Source organism: Kogia breviceps, chromosome 8 (genome assembly GCF_026419965.1).
Source record: "Kogia breviceps isolate mKogBre1 chromosome 8, mKogBre1 haplotype 1, whole genome shotgun sequence".
NCBI classification, from domain to species: Eukaryota; Metazoa; Chordata; class Mammalia; order Artiodactyla; family Physeteridae; genus Kogia; species Kogia breviceps.
This window is the reverse complement of record NC_081317.1, coordinates 37,930,953-37,946,391: the sequence shown is the minus strand read 5'-3', so window position 1 is coordinate 37,946,391 and position 15,439 is coordinate 37,930,953. Positions and strand designations below refer to the sequence as shown.

Here is a 15,439-nt window from a genome sequence, read left to right as displayed (position 1 = left end):
TGGAATGCAGGGAGGCTGAAAGCTGACACCAGTTCAACAGAGCAAAGGGCCTTGGCTAAGGTTGTCTCCATGACAACCTAAGTATTTTCCTGGTGATGCATTTACACAGCAGGGTTAAAGTTCTGTGAAAGCAACAGCTGTTGTAAAAACAGTATATTAAATATGTTTAGGACTGTAAAATGTGCATTCTTCTCTGTGGCATTTCATTTGGGGAAATTCTAAAAATGCAAGATGTATTTAAAACAGAATTACTAAATGGAGGGATGTTCCTTTTGTCAAATCTCTATTTTATCCTTGTTTTTATATGAGAAAATTTTTGGTGATCTGCTTTTTTCCTGGCATTTATTTTTTTAAAATTATTTTTTCATACCAAAATATCCAACCTACTACCTGATCCCTTTGTACTGACCAGTACGTATGCAATAAGTCACTTGACAAATAATTTGGAGGAAGGGGAGCAATATATAAGCCCTGTAACTGAAATCATTTGTCATGCTTCTTATTTGAGTTTGTTCTTCTCTACTTACAACCTTTTAGTTTTTCATGCTAACTGATTATTCTGACAGGTGTTTGAAAAATGAAACAAACAACTTTCCAACAATCCAAGACATATATTAATGTTTTATAATAGAAAACTTTTTTTTTTTTTTTTTTTTTTTTTGTGGTATGCGGACCTCTCACTGTTGTGGCCTCTCCCGTTGCGGAGCGCAGGCTCAGCAGCCATCGCTCACGGGCCCAGCCGCTCTGTGGCATGTGGGATCTTCCTGGACCGGGGCACGAACCCGTGTCCCCTGCGTCGGCAAGCGGACTCCCAAACACTGCGCCACCATGGAAGCCCTAAAATAGAAAACTTTTTGTTGACTTTCTGCAAATGATGTGCCCCCAGATTGATGAGACACACAAATTTGCAAGAGGTAAACTCACCTTAACTCAGAATTCTGCAAGTCGGTGAGCAACTCTGTGGCATTCTGAACAGTGCCCAACCATCTGATTTGTCCTTGACATTGGAATTTCACTGCTAAAATCAAGAAAGTGTTGGCAAACCAGGCCAAGTTGGTCAGTCTAGCATTCAAAAACATTGGCCAGCATCTATTAATATGTCAGGCTCTGTACTATAGGAGTGGGATCCAAAGTCACATAGTCCTTGGTCTGTTCCCATCTTCCTCAGTAATTTAGTGGAAAAATGCAGTAAATCAGTTTTGGCTCTCTACCTGAGTGCGTGCATATCTATAATAAGAGGTGATAAAAGGTGCACCTTCCTTTGTGTGGTGTTGTGAGCCAAGGCACCCTTAGGTAAATGTATGGTGGGGCCCCTTTCTGCCTCAGCCTGCCATCTTGGTGGGATTGAAGTGGACATCTGCCAATGGCCTCTTGATTTCCTCTGTCTCTATGCCAGGAGAGGCCAGCATTGGTCAGGCAAGTCCATTCACAAGGTACTCCTCCTGGGTTCTGGAGATGGAGAATGCAAGAAACTACCCATCCTGACCAAATCATGACAGACCCAGAAAAGCCAATTATGTGGCATTCTACCCTTGCTTCTTTCCATTCAGGGATTGAGCAGAGAAAAAATTTTAAAAAAAATCTGTGGACTCACTAGCCACAGAGAATATTTGCTGAGAATATTTTCCTAAATCAAATGAACTAAAATGTATTGGTTGCCTGGCTACTCTGTCTAATGTAGGTGGCCCTGGAAAATTCAAGGACGCACTTCTCCCTTTCCTTGAAAACAAACACCAGAAATTGTTCATAAACTGCCTCTGTTTATGAATAAAGAAAGGAAGTAGCTTGCAAATCTTCTAGAAAAACATCTCAGAAATTAAAATGGCAGCCAAAGGAATACACACTTTCTATTGTACTCTACCCACCAAGATTTCAAGATGAAAATCTCCCAGTCTGGCTGAATTCCCCAGTAGTGTGTTTCAATGGTGGGAGTGAAATCTCCCAGTCAACCACACAAAGTAGAAACCCCATGCTTGAGTATTCATTCATTCATTCACCCAGGTGTTTATTGAGGGCCTTTTACATGTCAGGCACTGATCTAGGTTCCAAGAAAAGAGCAGTGGGCGGGGGAAAGAAACCAAAAAACAAGACAAAGATTTTTGCCCTCATGTAGCTTGCACTCTAGTGAGGGAAAGTAAATTAAAACTCCATCAACACACACACACTCATAAATATTTTCTCACAAATAAATTCTTTAGAACAGGATTATTATAAATTCCTCATTTCAAACAAGTTCTTCAGATAAATTTATAGATCAGAGTTTCTTCTCAGATGCTAAATTCTAGGATCTTGATTAGTACTTCAGATAGGTGTTTAGTTTCCAGAGAGTCACGATGTGCATAATATGAAAGGAAAACTAGCAAGTATATGTTAACAACTGTTCTATGAAATTTGTCTACAGTCAGTAGGTCTGTGAGCACAATACAAGGCTTATTGTGGTCAAGGTCCTTACAGAGGCAGTTCATACTCCCCTGTATTCTTAGCTGAATGAGCTAATTTTACTGCAAGTTGACAAACTTTGCAACTGAAGTGCACTGTAAAATTTTAGAACAGAGATTTTGCAGATGAATTGAACCTGATGTGATCACCTCACTTAATCTTGAAGGTGGTTGAGATGGACTGCGTTTTAGAAACAAGTTCTGCCCAATAGTCTATGGCTAGATTGAGTTTATACCACGTGAGGGCTACAGAACAGGATAGTTTTGAAAAACTGCAGTTCTTAATGGACATAATAGTCCCAACGAAGAAATGTTCTTCACTATTCATTCACTTGAATCTCATGTTCCATGGTTGTGCTAAGCACAGACTTCTCATGGTAGCTTTTCTTTTTTTTTTTTACTTTAAAGCTTCCATGTCTTTAAATCAGGTATCACAAATTGACCAATAATATTTGATTTACTACTCAAATGATTTTTCCATATAATTTGGTAGTTTTCCAAAAGATTGACCAGAAACTGGACCACATGCATTAATTTATGTGAATAAACTAATGGATCCTGAGGATAAGCGACTATAGTTAACGCCAGATCCTCTGAATGAAATCTGCTACAATGCTTTGTTCATGACAAATGCTGTCTGTCTCTCAGAACACACGCATGAACAAAGATAGGGTATAATTCTGGTAAGCACTAAATTCCACATTCAATACTGTCAAGTATTTTTAAAAATTTTTATATTTATTTATTTATTTTTAATTAATTAATTATTTTTTGGCTGCTTTGGGTCTTCGTTGCTGCACACAGGCTTTCTCTATTTGAGGGGAGCAGGGGCTACTCTTTGTTGCGGTGCGCAGGCTTCTCATAGCAGGGGCTTCTCTTGTGGCGGAGCACAGGCTCTAGGCGTGCAGGCTTCAGTAGTTGTGGCACGCAGGCTCAGTAGTTATGGCTCGTGGGCTCTAGAGTGCAGGCTCAGTAGTTGTGGCGCTTGGGCTTAGTTGCTCTGCGGCATGTGGGATCTTCCTGGACCAGGGCTTGAACCCATGTCCCCTGCGTTGGCAGGCAGATTCTTAACCGCTGAGCCACCAGGGAAGTCCCCCTGTCAAGTATTTTTAAAGAATCTCTCCCATTTGTAACATGAGTAGGTGATAAGATTTTTCTTACTTTAAAAACAAAGCTCCATTGTCAAGAGAATTTTACTTTAAATTATTTCATAGACAAAAAAAGAAAGGTCAAGTTTTTGTTCTTTATGAATTAGAAGAAGCTGTTTGGAGAAAAGGAGAGGTACATCTACTATATTCCTAGTAAGACTATGACATAAATTTGACTCTTAGAAAATAAAATCTGTTTGAGAGGACAACCTTGAAATTGAACCTAATAGGCACCTGCTAAAATATCTTCTGCTAGGCCATTTCCTTCCAAACATGACATAGTTTTGAAGCATCTGAAAAGCCTAGATGATTTCCACATACAGCTAAAGGTCTAGGGAAAGTAGAAAGGGCTTTGGTCTGTGGCTTTTTTTAGAGGTTTGGTTTGGATTTGCAAGCTACTCTTGAAAGGTATGAATAAATATTTTAAAAAAACAGTTTCTGGATATGGGAAGGCAGGGATGTAGTATGAAGCCCTGGATTGAAAACCCCATGTCCTAAAACTGCCCTGCTGGACCATTTCAATATGGAAAAGTGCCTCCAGAGGTGGCTTCTAGAATTGCACCCCCTGGGAACATCTAAACTGCAGGGGCAACAGAATACAGATGGCTGTGGACAGGAAACCAAGAGATGGAGCTTCTTGAACTGGCTTTCTCATTAGCTCATTGACTTTCTCATTAGCTCATTGGCTATGTTTCCTTAGGAAAATTATTTAACTTATCTAGGAGTCCATTTTCTCATTTAGAGATGAGCTCTGTTCCCTTTCAGTTCTTCTCTTCCACACAGGCAGAACTGGCTGCTCCCATTCCAGGGCAGTGCCTCAGCTCTTAGGATGATCCCAGCTGCCTGTACTTGGCACAAAGAGAGGTCTGCCAACCTCTAAGAGAGAAGCTTCTCCACTCCTAGTGAATCCTTTTAAAATGTTAAAACAGCAGCAGATGGGAGTGCTATCTGATATAATTTTTTAAATAGGGGTTTAGTTGCTTCACAACGTTGTGTTGTTAGTTTCTGCTGTACAATGAAGTGAATCAGCTATATGTATACATATATCCCCTCCCTCTTGGACCTCCCTCCCACCCCACCCCACCCCATCGCACCCATCTAGGTCACCACAGAGCACCGAGCTGAGCTCCCTGTTCTGTACAGCAGGTTCCCACCAGATACCTTTCTGATGATAGATTTAGTATCTTTCTTATTGCGGGATTCTAACAATCTTTTGAAAGTGAGCCTAAGAAAGAAAGCTTGAAAAGAACATAGGCTGTTTTTTCAAAACCCAATTTTTCCTAAATTATAAACCTTTTCTAGATAGATCAGTTTCACCTATGTTGCAGCTTGTTGATTTGAAACACATACAATTGGTCCCTTAATGTCTAATGTGCTCAAGAATTTTTGGATGTAAATTTTCAAAAGTTTCCAGGAAGCTACCTTGTAGTATAGCCAGTTTCCCAGAACCTAAAACAAATTAGATTAATCATGCTAGAAACTAAATAAAAGTGCCTTGTTGGGGCCTGTTTGGGCAAGCCCTAATTCTCTCTCCTGTTGGCCAAGAGGAAAAGAGCATCTGGGAGGGCTTAGTTGCCACCCACCCTGCTCGAGAACAGAGATGTGACTCTCTGAGCCTCAGTGTGACTTCATTTCAGATGGTTCGTCAAGTATTCTATCCGATGCCAGACTCTTGCTCTCTTCAGGGAGAAAACAAGCAACAGGCACAACTTTGGGAGATTTTTATTTGCCGTAAGTGTGATTTTTAAACATTTGAGCTCAGAACTACCAAGGTTTTGTTTTAATGATCATCCAGCAGGGCTATTTTTGCTCCTCTTCCTGATTTACTGGGCATCTTTCCCCACCCATTCTCCAGTTCCATACTTCTGTGAATACTGGCATCTCTGTCTGTATGGGGGTATTTACAAGCCTTGGAGAATGCTGGGCTTGACAGCACTTGACACTTGATTTGTTATTGTTGTTGATTTCTTCCTTAGAGATGCATAAACTCCCGCGTTCACAGAGCTGCTGGAGGGACTTTGCCCTGACCATGTGTGTAGGAAGTCGTGGCCTCCCAGCGTGCACAGAACCCAGCCTCTGGTGCACAGGCTGAGTTGATTCCCAGGCACTGTCACTTGATCTCTCCCCTGCTCTTGCCAGCATTCAGAAACTGAAAATATTTACTTTGTGTTGGCTTGACAAAACCCAGTAAATAGCAACATTTGCAGGGCCCAGAACACATGCCAAAGGAGCAGAGGAAAGAGGGTCCGAATAGGCCGTTATACTTACAAGAGGGGTTCTCTGAGCTGGGATGCGAAACCCAGAGACAGTCAAGTCTCAGATTTCTTTGGCCTCTGAAGTCAGCATTTATTGACCAGGCTTTGGAACCGAATAAAAGTATGATCTGCCCCCATTTTCACTTCTAAATCTCTTTCTGGGAAATGTAGCTGAAAAGGGTTTTCAAGTCATTTTCTTTGTTTCTATTAGGCGATTGCTCATTCACTCAATGAGTAATTTAATACATTTTTACTGAACTACCACCATTTTCTAGGATCTATTCTGGGTGATGGAGATTCAATAAAGACCAAAAAGAATCTCTCAACTCAAGAAAATAAATCAACAGGTTAATTTCAGATTGAGACAAAAGGTATGAAAGAATCAAACTAATGGATTTGATAGAGCATAACTGTGAAGCTGTGTTAGATAAGGGATTAGAGCCGGTTTCTCTGAGATGCTAGTATTCGACTCAAGACCTAAAGGGAAAGAGGCAGCCATGAAAAAAACTAGTACACCAGATTTTAAGGCAGAAGGAACTGTAAATGTAAAGATCCTATTGGGGCAAGGGTGAGCTTCATAGACTAAAGGAATGAAAAGATCCTGGAGGGCAGGGACCAAGTGAATGAAGGATATGGGGTAGAAGATACCTATATCACTATCTCACTACCGTTATTTTTTCAAGCTATTTTTTTTTATTCTTGTACACGACGCTGCACCTCTTTAATCACCAGGAACATAAAAATGCTTGATGTAAGCAGAATTTCTTACAGAAGTTAAGTGGAAGCAAAATGAAGCACTGTCAACATCCTCCAAAGACGTGGTGAAATGGTGAAGCCCAGGAGGCTAGGCGACACTAGGACACATGGCCACACAACAACCTGATCTAAATTCTAGGTAATTCCACCTTATATTTCTTTGGAATCCCAGTCTTACAGAACTCCAAGTCATCAGGGTACTGCAACTCCCCAAGTGAGCCCAGAGTCAATGTAAATCGAGTTGACCATTCGCATCACGCAAGATGGCAAGCGTAGGATTAGAGTCTGCTGGACCTGGATGGGAGTTTTGCCTCTGCCCTCTCTCCCTGTATCCTTAGGAAAGTGACTTGCCTTCCTGAGCCTCAGCTTCCCCATCTGTTAAGTGGAGATGGTAACACCTAGTTCCTAGTGTCAATACCATGAGATAATATTTGAAAAAAATCTCTAGCATATTTTCAAAAACTGCATGGTAACTTTCACATTTCATTAAGTGAACAGTCTTATTACATTATAATCATATGCAAATAAAGACTTGGCGCATAATCACCCAAATAGTGGCTTCTGGCCTGAGCACTTGTCATTTGAGTCAATTAATTTTAAATAGCAGAATGGTAATTAAGGAAAATGAGCAAAAATTCTCTGAGAGCATTCCAGAGAGAATCACAGTTAGAACAGAGAATTGCTTCTGTCTTTCAAGGGTGAAGTTGGTTGGGAAAATGGGGGACACAGAAAACAGCTGTCTCAGGTAGGGGCACCAGGCCCCCTACAGCTTTCATGAATTTTGTCTCAAGGTCTCCACCTGTTTTCAGCAGCATTTGCTATCACAGTCATGTCTGCTGTGATTTCATCCTGGGGGCTCCTTAAAGCTTCCTTCAGGCTCCTGGTAGTACACAGCACATGAGAACCATACTGACAAACACTGGGTGATTTTGTTGCCATTAAGTTCCATGGACTTTAGTCTCTTCTTTTGTAAAATGAGTTACATGGTCTAAAGGATCACTGGTTTCTTCACACTCTAACATTAAACACTCATATGATTCTATAAGTGTAATATTTTATGTACAACTTCCTGTTCCATGTAAAGTAACAAATGGTCCAGAGAAACTAGTTAATTTCTCCTGCATTTCTTGGGTCAGCCACCAGAAAATGGTTTTTCTTTGGACGAAGATGTCAATGGATCTTCCTGCCTTAGAGTCTTTACATCAACCAGATGCTTTTTGCCTTCCTTTCACGAATACATGTATATTGTATTTCAGATTATTTTCCATTATAGGTTATTACAATATATTAAGTATAGTTCCCTGTGCTATACAGCAAATTCTTATTGCTTACCTATTTTATACATAGTAGTGTATACTTGATAATCCCACATTCCTAATTGATCCCTCCCCCCTCTCTTTCTCCTTTGGTAACCATAAGTTTGTTTTCTATGTCTCTGAGTCTGTTTCTGTTTTGTAAATAGATTCATTTGTAATATTTTTTAGATTCTACATATAAGTGTTATCACACAGTACTTGTCTTTGTCTACCTTCCTTCTCTTAATATGATCATAGTTAGGTCCATCCACGTTGCTGCAAAAGGCTGTATTTCACTCTTTTCATGGCTGAGTAATATTCCCTTGTATATACATACCACATCATCTTTATCCATTCATCGGCTGATGGATACTTCGGTTGCTTCCATGAAGGACTCTGTTTCTTTGTGTTTTGTGTTTTTTAAAATATCTTTATTGGATTATAATTGCTTTACAATGGTGTGTTAGTTTCTGCTGTATAAAAACGTGAATCAGCTATACTTATACATATATCCCAATATCTCCTCCCTCTTGTGTCTCCCTACCACCCTCCATATACCACCCCTCTAGGTAGTCACAAAGCACTGAGCTGATCTCCCTGTGCTATGCAGCTGCTTCCCACTAGCTATCTATTTTACATTTGGTAGTGTATATATGTCCATGCCACTCTCTCACTTAGTCTCAGCTTACCCTTCCCACTCCCCGTGTCCTCAAGTCCATTCTCTATGTATGCATCTTTATTTCTGTCCTGCACCTAGGTTCTTCACAACCATTTTTTTTTTTTTTAGATTCCATATATATGTGTTAGCATATGGTATTTGTTTTTTTCTCTTTCTGACTTCACTCTGTAGGACAGACTCTAGGTCCAACCACCTCACTACAAATAACTCAGTTTCGTTTCTTTTATGGCTGAGGAATATTCCATTGTATATATGTGCCACATCTTGTTTATCCATTCATCTGTCGATGGACACTTAGGTTGCTTCCATGTCCTGGCTATTGTAAATAGAGCTGCAGTGAACATTGTGGTACATGACTTTTTTTGAATTATGGTTTTCTCAGGGTATATACCCAGTAGGGGGATAGCTGGGTCATATGGTCGTCCTATTTTTAGTTTTTTAAGGAACCTCCATATTGTTCTCCATAGTGGCTGTTATCAATTTACATTCCCACCAACAGTTCAACAGAGTTCCCTTTTCTCCACACCATCTCCAGCATTTATTATTTGTAGATTTTTTGATGGTAGCCATTCTGACAGGTGTGAGGTGATACCTCATTATACTTTTGATTTGCATTTCTCTGATGATTAGTGATGTTGAACATCCTTTCATATGTTTGTTGGCAAACTGTATATCTTCTTTGGAGAAATGTCTATTTAGGGCTTCTGCCCATTTTTGGATTGGGTTGTTTGTTTTTTTGATACTGATCTGCATGAACTGCTTGTAAATTTTGGAGATCAAACCTTTATCGGTTGCTTCATTTGCGAATATTTTCTCCCATTCTGAGTGTTGTCTTTTCATTTTGTTTATGTTTTCCTTTGCTGTGCAAAAGATTTAAAGTTTCATTAGGTCCCATTTGTTTAGTTTTGTTTTTATTTCCATTTCTCTACGAGGTGAGTTAAAAAGGATCTTCTGTGATATATGACATAGAGTGTTCTGCCTATGTTTTCCTCTAAGAGTTTTATATTGTCTGGCCTTACATTTAGGTCTTTAATCCATTTTGAGTTTATTTTGGTGTATAGTGTTAGGGAGTGCTCTAATTTCATTCTTTTACATGTAGCTGTCTAGTTTTCCCAGCACTACTTATTGAAGAGGCTGTCTTTTCTGCATTGTATATTCTTGCCTCCTTTATCAAAGATAAGGTGACCATATGTGTGTGGGTTTATCTCTGGGCTTTCTATCCTGTTACATTGATATATATTTCTGTTTTTGTGTCAGTACCATACTGTCTTGGTTACTGTAGCTTTGTAGTATAGCATAAACTCAGGGAGCCTGATTCCTCCAACTCCATTTTCTTTCTCAAGATTGTTTTGGCTATTTGGAGTCTTTTGTGTTTCCATACAAATTGTGAAATTTTTTGTTCTAGTTCAGTGAAACATGCCATTGGTAGTTTGCTAGGGATTGCATTGAATCTGTAGATTGCTTTTTGTTGTATAGTCATTTTCACAATGTTGATTCTTCCAATCCAAGAACTTGGTATATCTCTCCATCTGTTTGTATCATCTTTAATTTCTTTGATCAGTGTCTTATAGTTTTCTGCATACAGGTCTTTTGTCTCCTTAGGTAGGTTTATTCTTAGGTATTTTGTTCTTTTGGTTGCAGTGGTAAATGGGAGTGTTTCCTTCATTTTTCTTTCAGATTTTTCATCATTAGTGTATAGGAATGCAAGAGATTTCTGTGCATTAATTTTGTATCCTGCTCTTTATCAAATTCATTGATTAGCTCTGGTAGTTTTCTGGTGGCATCTTTAGGATTCTCTATGTATAGTATCATGTCATGAGCAAACAGTGACAGTTTTACTTTTTTTCCGATTTGGATTCCTTTTATTTCTTTTTTGTCTCTGACTGCTGTGGCTAAAACTTCCAAAACTATGTTGAATAATAGTGGTGAGAGTGGGCAACCTTGTCTTGTTCCTGATCTTAGAGGAAATGGTTTCACTTTTTCACCATTGTGAATGATGTTGGCTGTGCGTTTGTCATATATGGCCTTTATTATGTTGAGGTAGGTTCTCTCTGTGCCCGCTTTCTGGAGAGTTTTTATCATAAATGGGTGTTGAATTTTGTCAAAAGTTTTTCTGTATCTATTGAGATGATCATATGGTTTTTCTCCTTCAATTTGTTAATATGGTGTATCACATTGATTAATTTGTGTATATTGAAGAATCATTGCATTCCTGGGTAAACCCCACTTGATCCTGGTGTATGATCCTTTTAATGTGCTGTTGGATTATGTTTGCTAGTATTTTGTTGAGGATTTTTGCATCTATGTTCATCAGTGATATTGGCCTGTAGTTTTCTTGTTTTGTGACATCTTTGTCTGGTTTTCTTATCAGGGTGATAGTGGACTCATAGAATGAGTTTGGGAGTGGTCCTCCCTCTGCTATATTTTGGAGGAGTTTGAGAAAAATAGGTGTTAGCGCTTCTCTAAATGTTTGGTAGAATTTGCCTCTGAAGCCATCTGGTCCTGGGCTTTTGTTTGTTGGAAGATTTTTAATCACAGTCTCAATTTTAGTGCTTGTGATTGGTCTGTTTATATTTTTTATTTCTTCCGTGTTCCATCTTGGAAGGTTGGGCTTTTCTAAGAAGTTGTCCATTTCTTCCAAGTTTTCCATTTTATTGGCATATAGTTGCTTTTAGTAATCTCTCATGATCCTTTGTATTTCTGCAGCTTCAGTTGTTACTTCTCCTTTTTCATTTCTAATTCTATTGATGTGAGTCTTCTCCCTTTTTTTCTTGATAAGTCTGGCTAATGGTTTACCAATTTTGTTTATCTTCTCAAAGAACCAGTTTTTAGTTTTATTGAGCTTTGCTATCATTTTCTTCATTTCTTTTTCATTTATTTTTGATCTGATGTTTATGATTTCTTTCCTTCTGATAATTTTTTGTTGTTGTTGTTTTTCTTTCTCTAATTGCTTTAGGTGTAAGGTTAGGTTGTTTATTTGAGATGTTTCATGTTTCTTGAGGTAGGATTGTATTGCTATAAACTTCCCTCTTAGAACTGCTTTTGCTGCATCCCATAGGTTTTGGGCTGTCCTGTTTTCATTGTCATTTGTTTCTAAGTATCTTTTGATTTCCTGTTTGATTTCTTCAGTGATCTCTTGGTTATTTAGTAGTGTATTGTTTAGCCTCCATGTGTTTGTATTTTTTACAGATTTTTCCCTGTAATTGATATCTAGTCTCATAGTGTTGTGGTCGGAAAAGATGCTTGATAAAATTTCAATTTTCTTAAATTTACCAAGGCTTGATTTGTGACCCAAGATATGATCTATCCTGGAGAATGTTCCATGAGCACTTGAGAAGAAATTTATTCTGTAGTTTTTGGATAAGATGTCCTATAAATATCAATTAAGTCCATCCTGCTTAATGTATTATTTAAAGCTTGTGTTTCCTTATTTAGGTTCCTTTTGGATCATCTGTCCATTGGTGAAAGTGGGTTGTTAAAGTCCTCTACTATGTTTGTGTTGCCATTGATTTCCCCTTTTCTGGCTGGTAGCATTTGCCTTATGTATTGAGGTGGTCCTATGTTAGGTGCATAAATATTTACAATTGTTATATCTTCTTCTTGGATCGATCCCTTGATCATTATATAGTGTCCTTCTTTGTCTCTTGTAATAGTCTTTGTTTTAAAGTCTATTTTGTATGATATGAGAATTGCTACTCCAGCTTTCTTTTGATTTCCATTTGCATGTAATATCTTTTTCCATTCCTTCATTTTGTCTTTATGTGTCCCTAGGTCTGAAGTGGGTCTCTTGTAGACAGCATATATATGGGGCTTGTTTTTGTATCCATTCATCCAGTCTATGTCTTTTGGTTGAGGCATTTAATCCATTTACATTTAAGGTAATTATTGATATGTAGGTTCCTATAACCATTTTCTTAATTGTTTTGGGTTTGTTACTGTAGGTCTTTTCCTTCTCTTGTGTTTCCTGCCTAGAGAAATTCCTTTAGCATTTGTTGTAAAGCTGGTTTGGTGGTGCTGAATTCTCTTAGGTTTTGCTTGTCTGTGAAGTTTTTAATTTCTCCATAGAATCTGAATGAGACCCTTGCTGGGTAGAGTAATCTTGGTTGTAGTTTTTTCCCTTTCATCACTTTAAAAATGTCCTGCCACTCCCTTCTGGTTTGCAGAGTTTCTGCTGAAAGATCAGTTGCTAACCTTATGGGGATTCCCTTGTATGTTACTTATTGTTTTTCCCTTGCTGCTTTTAATATTTGTTCTTTGTACTTAATTTCTCATAGTTTGATTAATATGTGTCTTGGCATGCTTCTCCTTGGATTTATCCTGTATGGGACTCTTTGTGCTTCCTGGACTTGAATGACTATTTCCTTTCCCACTTTAGGGAAGTTTTCAGCTATAATCTCTTCAAATATTTTCTCAGTCACTTTCTTTTTCTCTTCTTCTGAGTCCCCTATAATTCGTATGTTGGTGCATTTAATGTTGTCCCAGAGGTCTCTGAAACTGTCCTCAATTCTTTTCATTCTTTTTTCTCTATTCTGCTCTGAGGCAGTTATTTCCACTCTTTTATTTTCCAGGTCAGTTATCCGTTCTTCTGCCTCAGTTATTCTGCTACTGATTCCTTCTAGAGAATTGTTAATTTCACTTATTGTGTTGTTCATCATTGTTTGTTTTCTCTTTATTTCTTCTAGGTCCTTGTTAAACGTTTCTTGTATTTTCTCCATTCTATTTCCAAGATTTTGGATCATCTTTACTGTCATTACTCTGAATTCCTTTTCAGGTAGACTGCCTATTTCCTCTTCATTTGTTTGGTCTGGTAGGTTTTTACCTTGCTCCTTCATCTGTTGTGTATTTCTGTGTCTTCTCATTTTGCTTAACTTACTGTGTTTGGGGTCTCCTTTTTGTAGGTTTGTAGTTTCTGTTGTTTTTGGAGCCTGCCCCCAGTGTCTAAGGTTGGTTCAGTGTGTTGTGTAGGCTTCCTGGTGGAGGGGACTGGTACCTGTGTTCTGGTGGATGAGGCTAGATCTTGTCTTTTGGTGGGCAGGACCGTGTCTTGTGGTGTGTTTGAGGGTGCCTGTGACTTTATTATGATTTTAGGCACCCTCTCTGCTAATGGGTGGGGTTGTGTTCCTGTCCTGCTAGTTGTGTAGCATAGGGTGTCCACTACAGTAGCTTGCTGGTTGTTGAGTGGAGCTAGGTCTTAAGGTTGGGATGGAGATCTCTAGGAGAGCTTTTCCCATTTGATATTATGTGGAGCTGGGAGTTCTCTGGTGGACCAATGTCCTGAACTCAGCTCTGCCACCTCAGAGGCATAGGCCTGACACCCAGCCAGAACACCAAGGCCCCATCAGCCTCACGGCTTTTGGGAAGTCTGAGGTCCTCTGCCAGCATTCGGTAAGTGTTCAGTAAGAGTTATTCCATATATAGATGTATTTGTGGGGAGGAAGGTGATCTCCACATCTGACTCCTCTGCCATCTTGAAGGTCCTTCAGGACTCTGTTTCTTAAAAGTTCCAAGTACCTCTGTTTTTCTCTGGACATTTAAAAACATATTAAAATAAAATAGTTTGTGGGCTGAATGAAATGGGTGAAAGGGGTCAAAAAGTATGAACTTCCAGTTGTAAAATAAATAAGTCATAGAGATGAACTGTACAGCATGGTGACTACAGTTAATAATACTGTATTGTCTATTTGAAAGTTGCTCAGAGAGTAGGTTTTAAAATTCTTAACACAAGAAAAAAATTTGTAACTATGTGTGGTGACAGATGTTACCTAATCTTTTTGTGGTGATCATTTCACAATATAAACAGATATTGAATCATTATCTTGTACACCTGAACCTAATATATTATTTGTCAATTATACCTCAATTTTAAAAATTAAATAAAATAGGAATTTAAAAATAACACTCATTTTTATCACATAAAATAGAAACCACATATATGCTAAAAATTGATTGTCTTATTAATCTGTTTGCCCTTATGTTACTTTTGTTATTCCTTATTAACCTTAGGTAGATACTTCCTACTTATATTCAACTTATATTTGTGTTTTAAAAATCTTATTTAAAATGAATCAGTGGTATAAAACATTGAATCAATTTTTAAGGATAATATTCTTTAATATATGGGCAATGTCATTATAATAATGATGCCATCATAATATTTACCCCAATATTTATCTGTATCCAAAATGTACACTAACCAGAACTATATCTTTACAAATGTCAATGTTAAGGTGCTTTGCATGAGGTATAATTTTTCTGGCATGACTCTGTTTTACATGCCAAATTATGAAACTGCAAGTAGAAAAAATAGCGTGTGTTCCTTAAAATTTTCAGGTGTACAGCTGTCTAGTTTCCATTATTGGTACCATGGTGGTGCACGTTCCTGAAAGATTTTGTCTGGAATTCTCCTCTAGCTGGAAGGAGAACAGAGCAGAGTCCGCTTTTAACCTGGCCCTGAGCTGCTGAGAATGAGGAAGAGGCTGCAGCAGAAGGCCATTTGTCTTTGTTATTAGGAAATAAATCAACCTTTGTTTTCCTGGCCAAACTCAAGGAATGTCATTATTACCAAATAAATTGTGTCATTACAAATCAATCAAGCCACCTTTCATTTAAATGTGAATCACTTTAATTGTCTGGGCTTCAAACTTGATTCCACCCCATGGAAACAAATGATTAGATATATAGATCATTCAAACTCTACATTTGGTACAAAATTTTCTACAAAAGCAAATTTTTTTTTAAAATTAGTCGACAAACTAACTCATCTTTCAATATTCTCTATTAGTGAAGGGGGTATCACAAAGCTTTCCTTGTGAGTATAAGATCAATTTGGCAAAAAGTATTCTCTTTCTCAGAATATGGCAAAAATTAC

The 15,439-nt window shown here is 38.3% G+C and overlaps 1 long non-coding RNA gene across 2 annotated transcripts in view; it reads left to right on the top strand.

The window, feature by feature from the left end:
* The window catches only part of LOC136794659 (uncharacterized), a 64,067-nt gene extending 48,907 nt beyond the window's left edge, over window positions 1–15,160 (top strand). For both annotated transcript variants that reach the window (XR_010841727.1, XR_010841729.1), the window contains exon 3: window positions 14,902–15,160. This is a non-coding gene — a long non-coding RNA (uncharacterized lncRNA). The remainder of the gene's footprint in view (window positions 1–14,901) is intronic.
* The last annotated feature ends 279 nt before the right edge of the window (window positions 15,161–15,439 follow it).